Source organism: Dermochelys coriacea, chromosome 3, assembly GCF_009764565.3.
Source record: "Dermochelys coriacea isolate rDerCor1 chromosome 3, rDerCor1.pri.v4, whole genome shotgun sequence".
Taxonomy (NCBI): Eukaryota; Metazoa; Chordata; order Testudines; family Dermochelyidae; genus Dermochelys; species Dermochelys coriacea.
Genome location: NC_050070.1, coordinates 196,628,929 through 196,645,089, shown reverse-complemented (window position 1 = coordinate 196,645,089; position 16,161 = coordinate 196,628,929). Strand labels below are relative to the sequence as shown.

General features: G+C 42.7%; 1 protein-coding gene across 18 annotated transcripts in view; it reads left to right on the top strand.

The window, feature by feature from the left end:
- Positions 1-16,161, top strand: part of EHBP1 (EH domain binding protein 1) — a 320,670-nt gene that overhangs the window by 172,095 nt on the left and 132,414 nt on the right. The gene's annotated exons all lie outside the window — the stretch shown is intronic.

Sequence of the window (16,161 nt, the reverse complement as noted above, 5' to 3'; positions counted from 1 at the left end):
TGTGCAAGTGTAGACACTGTGTTACTTACGTCGACCCTAACAGTTCGCCAGCCGCTGGCCCTTAATGCTTGATTCTGCCCCAGGGTCATGGAGACTGGAAGACCCTCCCCTCCTCTAAAGCCTGGCACATTTTTGAAATGCCATTTCCTGATTGTCCAGCTTGGTGAACACACCTAGCAGCACTCCATTGTTATGTGCAACCGACCATGCTGGCTACACATGCCACACATGCTCTGACGCAGAGTAGACAGGATATACTGGATCTCCTGGGCCTGTGGTGAGAAGAGATTGTACAAGCACAGCTACAGACCCAAGTGTAGACATCTATGAGCAGATTTCACGGGGGATGCAGGAGAAGGGGTATGACAGAGACTGGCAGCAGTGGAAAGCAAAGGAACTGCATCAGGCATATCAGAAGGCCAGGGAGGCCAACAGTTGATCTGGTGCCAAGCGACAGACCTGTTACTTTGACAAAGAGCTGCATGCCATATTTGGTGGAAACTCACCACTATGGATACCGCCAAGGAGCCCAAGCCATAGGCCCCTGGCATGATCAGAAAGGAGGATGTGGGACATGCAACCAAGGGATCCAGCTATTCTGTGAGCCAGGACCTGATGAGACAGCCACACACTGCAGTCAATGCCAGCAGTCGAACATGGGCGAGCCTGATGCAGGGGGAGGAAATTTGGGTAAGTGTGTAATTGTGTTTCCCATTACAGTGGTGTACTGATGGTGCCCCCAACTTAATAGGACACAGCTACTGACTTTTAATTAATGTATTCATGCTAGAAGAGGGAGCAGTGCAGCAAAGAGAGGTAGCATTTTTATTTACCGATCATTCCCCTGTAGAGTTAGGCAATGGGAGCCATTGCTTATGTACACAGGGATGTCCCTTGAATCCTCCTGAGATATCTCAATGAAAACTTTAATGAGGGTACTCTGCAATCCTCTCCGAAAGATTTCGGGGGGTGGGGGAGGAAGGGTAGTCTTATTTCTTCCTCGGTGGTAGGACACTTTCGTATGTCAGACAGCAATAACCTTGTCAGGCACCATTGCATACTCAAGCTAGCAGCTTATGGGCCGAGGTGGCTTCTGGACCTCAGAAGCAGCTGTGCTGTCTGTGCCTCCATTACGGGCAGAAGTGAAAAAATCATCACCACCTGTGGAAAATGGTGCCAGTATTCAGTGCCATTGCCCTGTACTCATAGTTCCGTGCAGCCAAGCAGTTCCCTCCTGATTCCCCTCACCCCTGCCAGTCCATACTCACCTTGGCTGGTGCTGAGAGTGGCACCGTGCACAAGCCCTCCGAAGCAGAATAGTCAATGAGCATGTCTTATTTAAAACTCTAGGGGAGCAAGGGAAGGGTGTTCTAAATTTTAACTTTCACTTTACACTGTGATAATATTGAGAATGGTACGTCTGTGTTTTATCGGAAGCTGCTGCCATTGTGGCCTTGAGGGGTTTTCCCCTCCACGCCTATGGAACATCTGAACCAGATAAGGAGGACTTGAGATGGCATGTTCCATAAGACCCTGTAAACCAGTGCTGCATCAGACCGTGAGCAAAGAGCCTGGAGGGCGAACATTGAAGTGAACTGGAGAAGGAAATAGCGGAGAGGAGAAAGGCCCAAGAGTCCCAGTAAGAAAAGGAGAGAGAGATGCAAAGGATATAATGGGGGTTCTCCAGCAGCAAACAGATGCTGCAGACTCTTGTGGACCTCTGGGTCAAACAATCACAGGCTTGCCTCCCTTTGCAGTCCATGGAAAACAGCATTACAGTACCTTCCTACACCCCCTTCAACATTCCACGTGGTCTCAGGGGCCACATCCCTCCCCTACTACTCCACCCCAGGAGACATTAAGGACAACCACAGCTTCACATACACTGACCTGCAAAAGCCACAGTTACTGTATGTGTAGGTAAAATGGACATGAATGTTCTTTCTCATTGTTCTGTTCCATTAACTTACGTTTCTAATGTATTTGCTTTTAAATTGCACAGATTTTTCTTTGCACTGGTTTTGCTACTGAATAAAATTATATTCTTTGGGAAATAATTAAACTTTATTAGTTCACAACACAGGCTGCAGAGTGTCTAGCAGTTCTGAAAGCACCCTCTTACTTGTTACTGAACACTGTGACACAACTCATAGGATCAGTGACAATCAGGGTAATAATCATAAATGTACACCAAGCACCACACAATTCCTAACAGGCCCCAGAACTGCAGGGTCAGGTAGAGCACAGTACTTCACCGTGCATTACTGTGGCTAAGTGTTAAAGTACTCTTCCCTGAGCTGTATAGATCTGTGTTGAACTCTTCTAATAGCCCTTGTGTCTAGCTGTTCAAACTTGGCAGACTGCTGCTTCACCTCCACCCTGGCAGCAGCTTTTCCCCCTTTGTTTCATAGGTATTATGCAGGACACAGCATGCAGCTCTACCAGTTGGGATTTTTTTAAAAAAAATTTTTTTACTGAGATCCAATCTTATGAGTAAACAATGCAGTGTCTTCCTTCAGTCTACCAAAAGTGCATTCAGCTGTCATTCTGCACCTGGTGAGCCAGTAGTTTAATCTTTCCTTGCTGCTGTTATGCTGGCCAGTGTACAGCTTCATGAGCAATGGATAGGCTGGGTTTCCCAAGATCACTACTGGCATATCAACACCACCAATGGTAATCGACCTCTTGGGAAAGAAAGTCCTTGCTTGTAGCTTTCTCTGTTTTTAAAGATGCAAACATCATGCATCTTCCCTGACCAGCCCACATTGATATTGATGAAGCATCCCTGGTGATCCACCAATGCTTTCGTAACCGTGGAAAAGTAGCCCTTTCTGTTGATTTCCTCTGTGGCAAGGTGGTATGGTGCCAAAATAGGATATGCATGCTGTCTATTGCTCCACTGCAGTTTGGGAACCCCATTGCTGCTGATCCATCCACTGTGTCCTGCATATTGCCATGAGTCACAGTCCTGCATAGCAGAAGACGATTAATGGCTCTGAATACTTGCATGACAATGGTCCCCCTGGTGAATTTTCCAAGTCCAGAATGGTTTCCCACTAACTGGTCACAGTTGTGCATTGCAAGTTTCCAATTTGCAATGTCCACTCACTTCTCCACTGTCAGCACAGCTCTCATTGTGGTGTCCCTGTGCTGAAGGGCTGGGCCAAGGTCAGGACATAGATCCAGAAATTTGGCCATGCACATTTGAAAGTTCTGCGACCACTGCTCATCATCCCAAACCTGCATTATGATGTGATCCTACCAGTCAGCACTTGTTTCTTGGGCCCAGAAGCAGCACTCCACTGTATGCAGTGTTCTGTGAATGCCAACAACAACTTTGAATTGCTTCTCACTATGTCCCACAGCAATCTGTCCTCCAAGAAATCGTCATGTACTCAGCTGATTCCATTCTTCTTACAGCTCTGCAAATACTGGGATTACTTTAAATCAAAGCTGCAGAAGCAATCGGAAGCCTGTATCCCAAGAAAGTTGAAAAAATTCATAGGCAGGAGTTGTAGACCAAGCTGGATGAGCAAGCATCTTAGAGAGGTGATTAACAAGAAGCAGAAAGCATACAGGGAGTGGAAGATGGGAGGGATCAGCAAGGAAAGCTATCTTATTGAGGTCAGAACGTGTAAGGGATAAAGTGAGACAGGCTAAAAGTCGAGTAGAGTTGGACCTTGCAAAGGGAATTAAAATCAATTGTAAAAGGTTCTATAGCCATATAAATAAGAAGCAAACTAGGAAAGAAGAAGTGGGGCCGCTAAACACTGAGGATGGAATGGAGGTTAAAGATAATCTAGGCATGGCACAATATCTAAACAAATACTTTGCCTCAGTCTTTAATAAGGCTAAAGAGGATCTTAGGGATAATGGTAGCATGACAAATGGGAATGAGGATATGGAGGTAGATATTACCATATCTGAGGTAGAAGCGAAACTCAAACAGCTTAATGGGACTAAATTGGGGGGCCCAGATAATCTTCATCCAAGAATATTAAAGGAATTGGCACCTGAAATTGCAAGCCCATTAGCAAGAATTTTTAATGAATCTGTAAACTCAGGAGTTGTACCGAATGATTGGAGAATTGCTAATATAGTTCCTATTTTTAAGAAAGGAAAAAAAAGTGATCCGGGTAACTACAGGCCAGTTAGTTTGACATCTGTAGTATGCAAGGTCCTGGAAAAAGTTTTGAAGGAGAAATTAGTTAAGGACATTGAAGTCAATGGTAAATGGGACAAAATACAACATGGTTTTACAAAAGGTAGATCGTGCGAAACCAACCTGATCTCCTTCTTTGAGAAAGTAACAGATTTTTTAGATAAAGGAAACGCAGTGGATCTAATTTACCTAGATTTCAGTAAGGTGTTTGATACCGTGCCACATGGGGAATTATTAGTTAAATTGGAGAAGATGGGGATCAATATGAACATCAAAAGGTGGATAAGGAATTGGTTAAAGGGGAGACTGCAACGGGTCCTACTGAAAGGCGAACTGTCAGGCTGGAGGGAGGCTACCAGTGGAGTTCCTCAGGGATCAGTTTTGGGACCAATCTTATTTAATCTTTTTATTACTGACCTTGGCACAAAAAGTGGGAGTGTGCTAATAAAGTTTGCAGATGATACAAAGCTGGGAGGTATTGCCAATTCAGAGAAGGATCAGGATATTATACAGGAGGATCTGGATGACCTTGTAAACTGGAGTAATAGTAATAGGATGAAATTTAATAGTGAGAAGTGTAAGGTTATGCATTTAGGGATTAATAACAAGAATTTTAGTTATAAGTTGGGGACGCATCAATTAGAAGTAACAGAAGAGGAGAAGGACCTTGGAGTATTGGTTGATCATAGGATGACTATGAGCTGCCAATGTGATATGGCTGTGAAAAAAGCTAATACGGTTTTGGGATGCATCAGGAGAGGCATTTCCAGTAGGGATAAGGAGGTTTTAGTACCATTATACAAGGCACTGGTGAGACCTCACCTAGAATACTTTATGCAGTTCTGGTCTCCCATGTTTAAAAAGGATGAATTCAAACTGGAGCAGGTACAGAGAAGGGCTACTAGGATGATCCGAGGAATGGAAAACTTGTCTTATGAAAGGAGACTTAAGGAGCTTGGCTTGTTTAGCCTAACTAAAAGAAGGTTGAGGGGAGATATGATTGCTCTCTATAAATATATCAGAGAGATAAATACAGGAGAGGGAGAGGAATTATTTAAGCTCAGCACCAATGTGGACACAAGAACAGATGGGTATAAACTGGCCACCAGGAAGTTTAAACTTGAACTTAGACGAAGGTTTCTAACCATCAGAGGAGTGAAGTTTTGGAATAGCCTTCCAAGGGAAGCAGTGGGGGCAAAAGATCTCTCTGGTTTTAAGATTCTACTCGATAAGTTTATGGAGGAGATGGTATGATGGGATAATGTGATTTTGATAAGTAATTGATCTTTAAATATTCAGGGTAAATAGGCCTAATCCCCTGAGATGGGATATTAGATGGATGGGATCTGAGTTACCCAGGAAAGAATTTTCTGTAGTATCTGGCTGGTGAATCTTGCCCATATGCTCAGGGTTTAGCTGATCGCCATATTGGGGTTGGGAAGGAATTTTCCTCCAGGGCAGATTGGAGAGGCCCTGGAGGTTTTTCGCCTTCCTCTGTAGCATGGGGCACAGGTCACTTGAGAGAGGATTCTCTGCTCCTTGAAGTCTTTAAACCACGATTTGAGGACTTCAATAGCTCAGACATAGGTGAGGTTTTTCGTAGGAGTGGGTGGGTGAGATTCTGTGGCCTGCGTTGTGCAGGAGGTCGGACTAGATGATCAGAATGGTCCCTTCTGACCTTAGTATCTATGAATCTACTGGAGGATCATATGTCCTGTGCTTGCAAAGTTTCCGACAATATTGCAGAGCCGTGCAGGCTCCAGGCTTCTGGCAGAGAGCAAAGAGGGATGTGCAGGTTCATGTACAATTACCCGGGCAATGGAGCATCTGCAGTAGCACCATTTGTGGTATAACCAGGTTCCAGAGAATCCAAGAAAGGGATTTCCACTGATGACACATTATCCCTTTGCTCCTGAATACAAACTTCACTGACACGCTTTTTCTACCCTATGTTCTTTTATAGACTGCTGTTGAAAAACAATGAAATTAAATACAAACTAAAATATCAAGGTTTGGTATTTGGCAAAAGCAAAGAACTTCTATAAATAATAGAACTTCTAAAAATAGTTATTATACTGTAGTGCCGAGAGGCTGCAACTGAGATCAGGGCCCCATTGAGCTACGTGCTAGTACATATACATAGTCAGATACAGTCTCTGCTCTAAAGAGCTAAACATCTAAATAGACGAGACAGACAAAATATCATTAACCTCATTTTTACAGATGTTAACAGAAACAGAGAAATTATGGCCAAGATTTTAAAAAAGCAGACTTTAACAGACTCAGAGAACTGGTAGGTAAGGTTCCATGGGAAGAAAATCTAAGGGAAAAAGGAGTTCAGGAGAGCTGGCAGTTTTTCAAGGAGATAATCTTAAAGGCACAACTGCAAACTATCCCAATGCTTAGGAAAGATAGGAAGACTAGAAAGAGGCCAATATGGCTTTATCAGGAGCTTTTTAATTACCTGCAAATCAGAAAGGAATCCTATAAAAAGAAGAAATATGAACAAATTGCTGAGGAGCAGTACAAAAGAATACCACAAGCATGTAGGGACAAAAAGAGTGAGGAACAAATGAGTTATCCTAGCAAGGGACATAAAAGGCAATAAGAAGTGATTCTTTAAATACATTAGGAGCAAGAGAAAGATGAAGGAAAGTGTAGGTCCTCTACTTAACAGGGAAGGAGAGCAAATAATTGATGAAATCAAGAAGGTCAAAGTGTTTAATTTTGCTTCATTCTTCACTAAAAAGGTAAATGGCGATCAGATACTCAAAACAATATTAACAGCAAGAGGAAAGAAATGCAAGCCAAAATATAGAACAGGTTAAAGAATATTTAGATAAGTTAGATGTATTCAAGTTGGTAGGGCCTGATAAAATTCATCATAGGGTATTTAAGAAACTAGGTGAAGCAATCTTGAAACCATTAGCAGTTATTGTAGAGAATTCATGGAGAACCGGTGACATCACAGGCCATGTCTATACATATGACTAGATCAGCACTCCTGTGAATGATGCAGCAGTGTCAATTTTAGCAGGTCTGGCAAAGACACACTAAGTTGATAACAGAGCACTCTCCCATCGACTTCTGTACTCCCACTTACTGAGAAGCATAATGTCAGCAGGAGAGCATCTCCCGTCGACACAGCACAGTGGAGACACTGCTATAAGTCAACCTAAGTAGCATAACTTAGAGTAGTTATCAATGGTTCACTCTCATACTGGGAGGGTGTATCTAGTGAGGTCAGTCCTGGTGCAAGTACTATTCAATATTTTCATTAATTACTTGGATAATGGAGGGGAGAGAATACTTACAAAATTTGCAGATGGCACCAAGCTAGGAGAGATTGTAAGCATTTTGGAGGACAGAATTGGAATGAAAAATGACCTTGACAAATTGGAGAATTGGTCTGAAACTAACAAGGTTAAATTCAGTGGAAGTGGAAAAGTGGAAAGTACTGCAGTAAGGAAGGATAAATCAAATGCACAAATACAAAATGGCTGCTTTGTGACTCTGGCCAAGGCACACTGTGATTTTTCCCTTTCTTGGGAGTCTTTCAGTACCAGTAGTGTCAGGCAATCCTCATGCTCTTTGACCTGACTGTCACTCCCACAGTGGCTCAAGCTGTCTTCCTGTTCTCTGCCTTATGCAATGCCACTCTGCAGTGGAGGGTAAGGGAACCTAGGCCCACCTTCTACTCTGGATTCCAGCTCAGAGCCCTGTAGCAAGCAGTTACGGTCTGCAGATATACCAGCCTTCCTGCTCTTGGCCCTAGACTACTTCTTACTATGTTTCTCCAAGCTTTTTATTCTCCAGTCTTCTCTCTTTGGCCTACTAGGTAAACCCTTTCTCAGGGGTTCCTATCTCTGCCCCCTCCCTTCTCCCTTACCTCAGGGAAAGAGATTACAGGTTGGCACCGTTGCCAGCCTCCTGGCTTTATAGAAGCCCCACTTGTTCCCTCACAGGTGAGCTTCCTTCTAATTAGTGCCCTCCACACCACCTAAGTCTCCCCCATTTGCAGCTTAATTAGCTGATTGGGCTCATCTGGCGTAATTCAACTCTTTCAGGGCCAGTATGGGGAGCACACCCCATCACAGTGCCTAATTATGGATTTAGAAGCGTAAAGTTAGCCTAAAGTCTGTTTTTGAAAATCTTGGCAAAAGTGATTTTCCCCGGGCCACAAAGAAAATCTGGGCAGAGCTGAGAAACTAATCCAGATCTCTCAAGTCCCAATCATTTGCTTTAATGATCAGACCATCGTTCCTTGCACTGCTTTTTTGCACATGCGTTAATATACTTGCACCATTCCGAACAATGGTTGATTTGGGGCTCTGAAAACATGACTCTTTCCCTTGTTGAAGAAAGAGTGATGTCAGAGCATCAAGTATGGCATAATTTGTTCTTCTTACATTGTAACATGTTCTTATCTACTATATGCATGTGAGTCCTGTTAACTTTTAAACCAAGATAGACCCAATTGCACCTTGGCAACACCAGAAACTCCACCTCAGTCACCCTGAGCTGCCATCACAAATATCTCCCTTCATTGTCGGTGTCCCTCCAGATCTCCAATTCTCCTCCCAACTTCCACAAAATCTTCTTCTCCTGGCTGCCTTAATGAGGAGCCAGACAAGCAGCAGCATGTCCACTCTTAACAGGTCCATCACATTGCACTCTTCAATGGAGCTGGTAGTGATGTCTTAAGGCTATGTCTACATTACGAGTGAGTGTTGTGATCCCCAGCTCATGAAGACATACTCATGGTATCTCTTGTCTGAGCTAACACACTAAAAAGTGTGACTGCTATAGCCCAGACAGTGGCAGCATGGGCTAGCGGCCCTGAGTACAAACCCACTTCAACCCTCATGGGTACATACATGGGGTGGCTACTCCATGCCACTGTTGTCTGTGATACTGCAGCTGTGCTACTATTTACAGTGTGCTAGTTCAGATAAAAGTATGAATACGTTCGTGCGAGATGGGAATCAGACCCCAGCTTGAAGCATAGACATGCCCTTAGTTAAGACATGTCCTTACTGACAAGAAGTTGAAATTTGGCAGGTTCTTAGCCTTTATATCAAGAATGTACCCTGTGCTGTTTTTGTTAAAAACTGCCCAGAGCTGGCCAAGCTAGAAGCTTATTATTTGGCATCTAAATTGTCCAGGGATTTTGTCTGTCCTGGGCATGTTCCAGCCCAAGATTGCAAGAGCTAAGCAGAACTTTCCCTGTGATTGCTGTTCTTGATTGCTGTGGGGCACTGAGCACCAGAACTGAGATCTGGGAGACTCTTGTGTGCCTTCAGTGATCTCCCTGCTGGCACCTAAACTAGAGGAGGAATCAGTCTGAGTGGAGTGCAGAGAAGACCATAGCTGGACTGGGGGTGGGGTGTTTGTGTGTGAGTAAATGGGCAGGGCGTGGTGATAGAGGTCATAAATTGGGATAAGGAGTCTGAGGAGGAGAGGCTGGGGGTGGGGAGACTGGGATTGTTAACAAGTTGTGACAGGGTCAGGCCAGATGGCTACAGGAGAATGTTAGAAGGCAGATATATTAGTCCCAGATTACGCAGGTCCATTTTCCCTGGGTAAGGTAACGGGCAGTTCCAGAACAAGAAGGAACTTGCTGGAACAAATTCAAGAACTTTGTCTCAAAGTTTAGAAATTCAGGTACCATGATGTCAATCCAAGTGAGAAGGGGAAAGCAGGGATAATGTAAACAATATGTTCATTCACAAAAACCTGAATAAGGCTTAAAGGACACTGTAGGAATGGAATTGTCCAGAAACAAATTGAGAGATACAGGTATGACATACTAGAAAAGGCAGCAAAATGTAATTGCAGCTGAGAGTGTCGATGATTTGGGATTATGTTGGCACTGGAAGAGGTGGTATTGATAGCAGCAACGAGAGAGTTGCTGTAGGCAAAGTGATGTCGTGCACTGAGTTGGCAGAAAGTCATAATAGGTTAACAGATGAGAGGAATGAGAATTTCTAAGGGAAAATCAAAAAGACAGGGAAATGACTAGGAAAGTTTTGCTGTTACTTCAAAAACAGAAGAATATGATCTCAAATCCAGTCACACTCAATCTATATCCAATCATTCTCCCTCTCTGGAAAGTTCAGTGAATATGTTGAAAAATAATCAAGTTGTGTTACGGTGCTGAAGCACAACAGTAAGGCTGTAAAAGAGCTACGACTGTCAACAAATGCTTTTTCAAAATAAATGAAAGATAATTTTGTGGAGGAGTCTAAATGATTACATTGTTTAGGGGAAACTGTGACATGGTTAAGGGCTTGTCTTCACTACCAGGGAGATCGACGCTGCTGCAATTGATGCAGCTGGTGTCAATTTAGCAGGTCTAGTGAAGACCCGCTAAATCGACAGCAGAGCTCTCTCCGGTCGACCCCGGTACTCCAGCTCCCCGAGAAGATTCAGTTAAATTGATCGGAGAGTGTCTTCCATCAATGCAGCACAGTGAAGACACTGAGGTAAGTCAACCTAAGCTACGTCGACTCCAGCTACGTTATTCACGTAGCTGGAGTAGCGTAATTTAGGTCAACTTACCTCGGTAGAGAGGACAAGCCCTAAGTGTTAAAAAAGTGGAAAAGTTAAATATTCTGGCTTATAAAGTAGAAAGTACAGCTGAAGTTAACTTCTCTATTTTCATAGAAAATAATTGCAGAAATTAATTGATAATCTTAAAACTGCTTATGAAGCATAAATGCTGCTTTAGACCTTCCTGAGGATTTTAAATTAGAATCATAGACTTGTAGGACTGGATGGGATTTCAAGAGATCTTCTAGTCCAGTCCCCTGCATTCAAGGCAGGACTAAGTAGACCATCCCTTACAGGTGTTTGTCTAACCTGCTCTTAAAAATCTCCAATGATGGAGATTCCACAACCTCCCTAGGCAATTTATTCCAGTGCTTAACTACCATGACAGTTAGGAAGTTTTTCCTAATGTCCAGCCTAAACCACCCTTGTTGCAGGTTAAGCCCATTGCTTCTTGTCCTAGTCTCAAAGGTTAAGGAGAACAATTTTTCTCCTTCTTGTAACAACCTTTTATGTACTTGAAAACTGTTATCATGTCCCCCCTTCAGTCTTCTCTTCCTCAAACTAAACAATCCCAATTTTTTCAATCTTCCCTCATAGGTCATGTTTATTAAACCCTTAATCATTTTTGTTGCTCTTCTCTTGACTCTCTCCAATTTGTCCACATCCTTCCTGAAATGTGGCACTCAGAACTGGACACAATACTCCAGTTGAGGCCTAATCAGTGCAGAGCAGAGAGGAAGAATTACTTCCTGTGTCTTGCTTACAACACTCCTGCTAATACATCTGAGAATGATGTTTGCACTTTTTTTTTTTGCAACAGTGTTATACTGTTGACTCATATTTAGCTTGAGAATCCACTAGGACCCCTAAATCCCTTTCCGCAGTACTCCTTCATAGGTAGTCACTTTCCATTTTGTATGTTTGCAACTGATTGTTCCTTCCTAAGTGGAGCACTTTGCATTTATCCTTATTGAATTTCATCCTATTTACTTCAGACCATTTCTCCAGTTTATCCAGGTCACTTTGAATTTTGATCCCATCCTCCCAAGAATTGCAACCCCTCCCAACTTCATATCATCTGCAAACTTTATAAATGTACTCTATATGCCATTATCTAAATCATTGTTGAAATACAGAGCAGAAGAAGACTGAAGAAAATTCAATAGACACTGCTGCAAATTTTTGAAGGAGCAATTGTAACTGATTTTTCTTCCATGTGTTAGGAAAGCTAGTCAGATTCCTTGGTCACATAAAACTACAAATGACATCATGCCAAATATATAGAGATCTAAAAAGCTTAAGATTATTGGGTGGCAATTGCCCCTAAAAAGTTTCTTTGATACATGAGAGGTACATATTCAGGATATGGTTTCCAAAGACTTTCAACTGTGTTACCCATCGAAATGACATGGAGGTTTGAAAGCAACCCTGAAGCACAATTTTCAGCATGGAGCATCTAAGAATGAGATTTCCCTAAGTTGAGAAGTTCCCTGAGATTTCCAAAAGTTAAAACTTCTACAGTGTGGTCTGGTGGTCCCAAAGTGCCTAATCCAATTTTCAACTGTAATTATCCTTGTAGTGTGGGCAGCTGAGTTAGTAGAAATACTTTCCCATGCATTCAATTCTGAATTGACCAATCCATCTTGAACCCGAGACTTCACCATTGCCCAAGTAGTAGGAGAAGGTGTTTTTACCCTGAAGGGCCATGTGGCTTCACACACTTGGCTTTTGTAACTTATTTGAACGTGTAACAGGCATTTAGTGTACTAATGAAGGAAACTGGAAGATCAACATGGATTTCAGCACATCAGCAAACTTGGACATCTATCAATTGAAAATTGGCTTAAGCTAGAAACAACTAAGTGGATTACCAGGGTAGAAGGACTTGATGAGTTTCTCTGTAGATGTGCTTATGTGTCTAACTCAGCTAATTTTTAAAGCACTTATGTGGGTTTTGTGATATACTGAAAATGGAGGCATATTTTTAGAAAGGGCCTGGAGTCATGTCCAGGGTTAACTATCTGAACAAACGTCCCTGAAAATCAGGCTCCCTGTACTTATTTTCTTCAAAGATACATGTTGTAATAGAACCCCATTCTTTAGGTCAGTGTTCCTAACATGAAAGAAGGCAGGAAACTCCAGTAACCAGGTTCTGAATAGCAGCATCACACCATTCCTACTACAGAAATTCCTAAACCTCCTGAGATGATGTGAAGAATCTGTCTATGTACCACTTCTGAATTCTGTTTAGTTTTATGCAATTTCAGTAGCACTGAATGCCTTAATGAATAGTGAGTCAGCCATGGGCTGACAAGGGTATCACCCACTCTGTCTAGAAGAAGCTACAGAACAATCAGAAGAAGTTGTTAAGGTGAACAACTGTGCTCAGTCAGAACAATGTGTATGTTAAGGAGACTGCCTGAGCTGGGAGAACCAGTTCTACCGAGGTAGCATGAAGGGAAGGGAGGTTTGGAGAGTGGAAAATGCCTAAACAGGAGAACAAAAGGACAGAGGTGACAGCAAAGGGGATAGCAGAGTTCCTACTATAAGTACAATATACCACTTATCAACTGGGACTCTCGTAATTTAGAATGAACTCTCACTTCTTTCTAACATGTTCACTATCCTTGATCATCCAGACAAGTAAAAACCTGCATTCCCAGCCTGTGTGTAACTGTCTTTGTCAACTGTTGTACACACACAGATCAATTAAAAAATATTTCCATCAATAATAATCGAAAGTATCAAATAGAGGCCAAGTAAGAAAAATACCACTTGAGAGCTTATTAGGGTTTGGTTTAAAGATATTGACTTTGTATATGTTGACATGTGATGTTGACAATTTATGTTTTAACAGTTATAAAGTTTGAACTCTTTGAATCTCAACATCTACTGTCAAATAATTGTCTGGCCCCCTTCCATAATTTTCTGCAACTGTGAAAATGTACACAGATAAGAAAAAAAAGTTTAAAACTCGTAATTTTGCACAGCTGTGAAAATTTAAATTGATAAAAATCTAAAAAATGGTTAAAAATAAACATTGATATCTGACAAAATAATCAAAACATAACAATTGAATTCTGCCAGGCTTACCATTATATACAGCCCAGAGAAAAGTTTCCTTCATCCAGAAGACAGGCAAGTAACTCATATGTCCAAGTCTCCCAGGTTACTGTTAGGGACTCTTGATTCCCTATTAAAGATGAAGATGTCATGTTAGGCCTTGGTGTCAGTTCACTCACTCCAGGGAACTACAGCAACTGGTTCTAATGGAAGCTGAAACCAGATGTTTCTTATCCTTGAAAAGTCAAAGAATTCCCTATCCTGGCCAAAATAAAAAAATAATTTGAAAACATCCCACTACATGGTCCCAACAGGCTGTATGTTACCACATAGGCTTATTTGGGAAGGCCAGTTCCCAAGCACCATTTGGCATGAAGGATCTCAAAAGCTTTACATATTGTTTATATAAGGATCACTCACCTGTCACTGTAACATAGCTCTTAACACAGTTTTAAAAAAAAGACTTAATAGACATACAAGTCTTAGCCTAACTAAGATTGAGATGACAGTTAATATGAAAAGAGAGATGGCCCTGGTACCTGTGCTAATGTACTGAAAATTCACTAAACTTAAACAGTTTCTTCTAAACCGCCCTTGGCCTGAGATAGAGCAACAAATAGAGTCCAATAGTTGATTAGATTTAGACCTTGTTTTCAGTTTTATAGTAGCTAATAGAGTTTTCATTGTTAGTTTACCTTCCCTTTTTCATCTTAAAAAAAAATCCCCTTTTTTTTGTTTGACTTAGAAAACAGTTATCTTTCTGTCCTTATTAAATTGTTATCCTCCCCTCCACAAGAAGGAGTATGCTTGGCACCCCTGGCTTCAAGTGCTGTGTCTCCTGTAGAGAGGTGATACCAGTCAGCAAAGGCCATTCGCACTGTATTTGCTCTTTGGGTGAGGTCTTATACCTCAGAAGCGTACCTTCTGTCAGAAGTTAAAGGCAAGAACAAGAGAGAGAGGTGAACTAAAACTCAAATACCTGATGATGGAGAGCTCTCTGAAACCGGCCTCCAATCCTGGCCTGAGACTCCCCTGGAGCAATGGTCCCTGATGAGACCTTCAGCATCCACAGGACATCAAACTGTGGTGGAGTCACAAAAGAAATCTATGGATTCTTCTCATAAGAGCTAGAAAAAGAGGGCTGCAAGTCCCGAGGCTGAACAACTGATCAGGAAGAAGAGATTCCTGGCAGAATCAGTGACCTCGGGACCCACGGAGTTGCAGCACAATACCCATAAGACATAAGGTTCCTCAGTTACCGGTACTGCCACCAGACGTAAAGACCCGAGGGGCACAGGCTCAATGGCATTGATACCATGCGACAAAAGAGGAGATAGATACCATACTGCCTCTACTAAAACAGCACTGCTGGAGACAAGGAGGACCGTGGTACCAAGCATTTCCATCAGGGAGCCCTTTTCTGGATGATCATTGCACCATCATATGGTCATCACATACGCTGTCACCAACGAGCCAGCTGAGACATATCCCACTGGTACTGATCACCACTGTAGTACCGCAGTAATTTCGTTTCTCCATTGACCTGATGATTTCAGAAACACCAGAATCCCCATTATTCGATACCAGTGACCCAGCACCTTCTACATCTGTCTCCGGAATCCCCTGTGGTTCCAAGACACTTACAACCAGACCTTGTGTCTGCTCCACCTTTATTAAGTGAAGAGACAGATAATGAAGAGGATGACAACTTATCTTTAGCCTTGGGGCACAGCTCAGCAAAACAACATCCTGGGACCATTTAACAGGCATGTACAGAACCTCCATCACCAACTTGGTTTGAACACCCTTGGGTATCACCACCCATGCCCTTTGCACCACCCCTGTGGCCATACACCTGGACAGCATACAGACACCAGCTTTCTGGGACCTCAGGTGTCTCCCAGAGGGAGAGACGAAGACTATCTCCCTCATCCTCCCTTTCTAGACCCCTTGATTCCCAAGAGGAGACCTTGAGGAGTAAGAGACTAGACTGGACAAGGATATTACTCTGCCAATGAGTATTTCCTCATCCTTGCCTAACGAGGTTGTGATGCCTCCTCCACCTTCAGTGGCAGATGATTTTAAACAATTTCAGGACCTCACCAAGAGGGTTGCAAATGCACTTCAGATTTCCCTTGAAAAGGTAAATGAGTCGCATCACAAACTGCTGAACGTCCTACACATGTCCTCATCATCACGGATTGCACTTCCGATCAACGAGGCACTACTAGACCCAGCCAAGATCATTTGCCAAATGCTGGCCTCAGTAACACCCACATGTAAAAGGGCAAACAAAAAATACTATGTCCCCTCTAAGGATGTGGATTTTCATTTCTCGCACCCATCTCTGAACTCGCTTGTCCTAGATCAGGGGTTCTCAAACT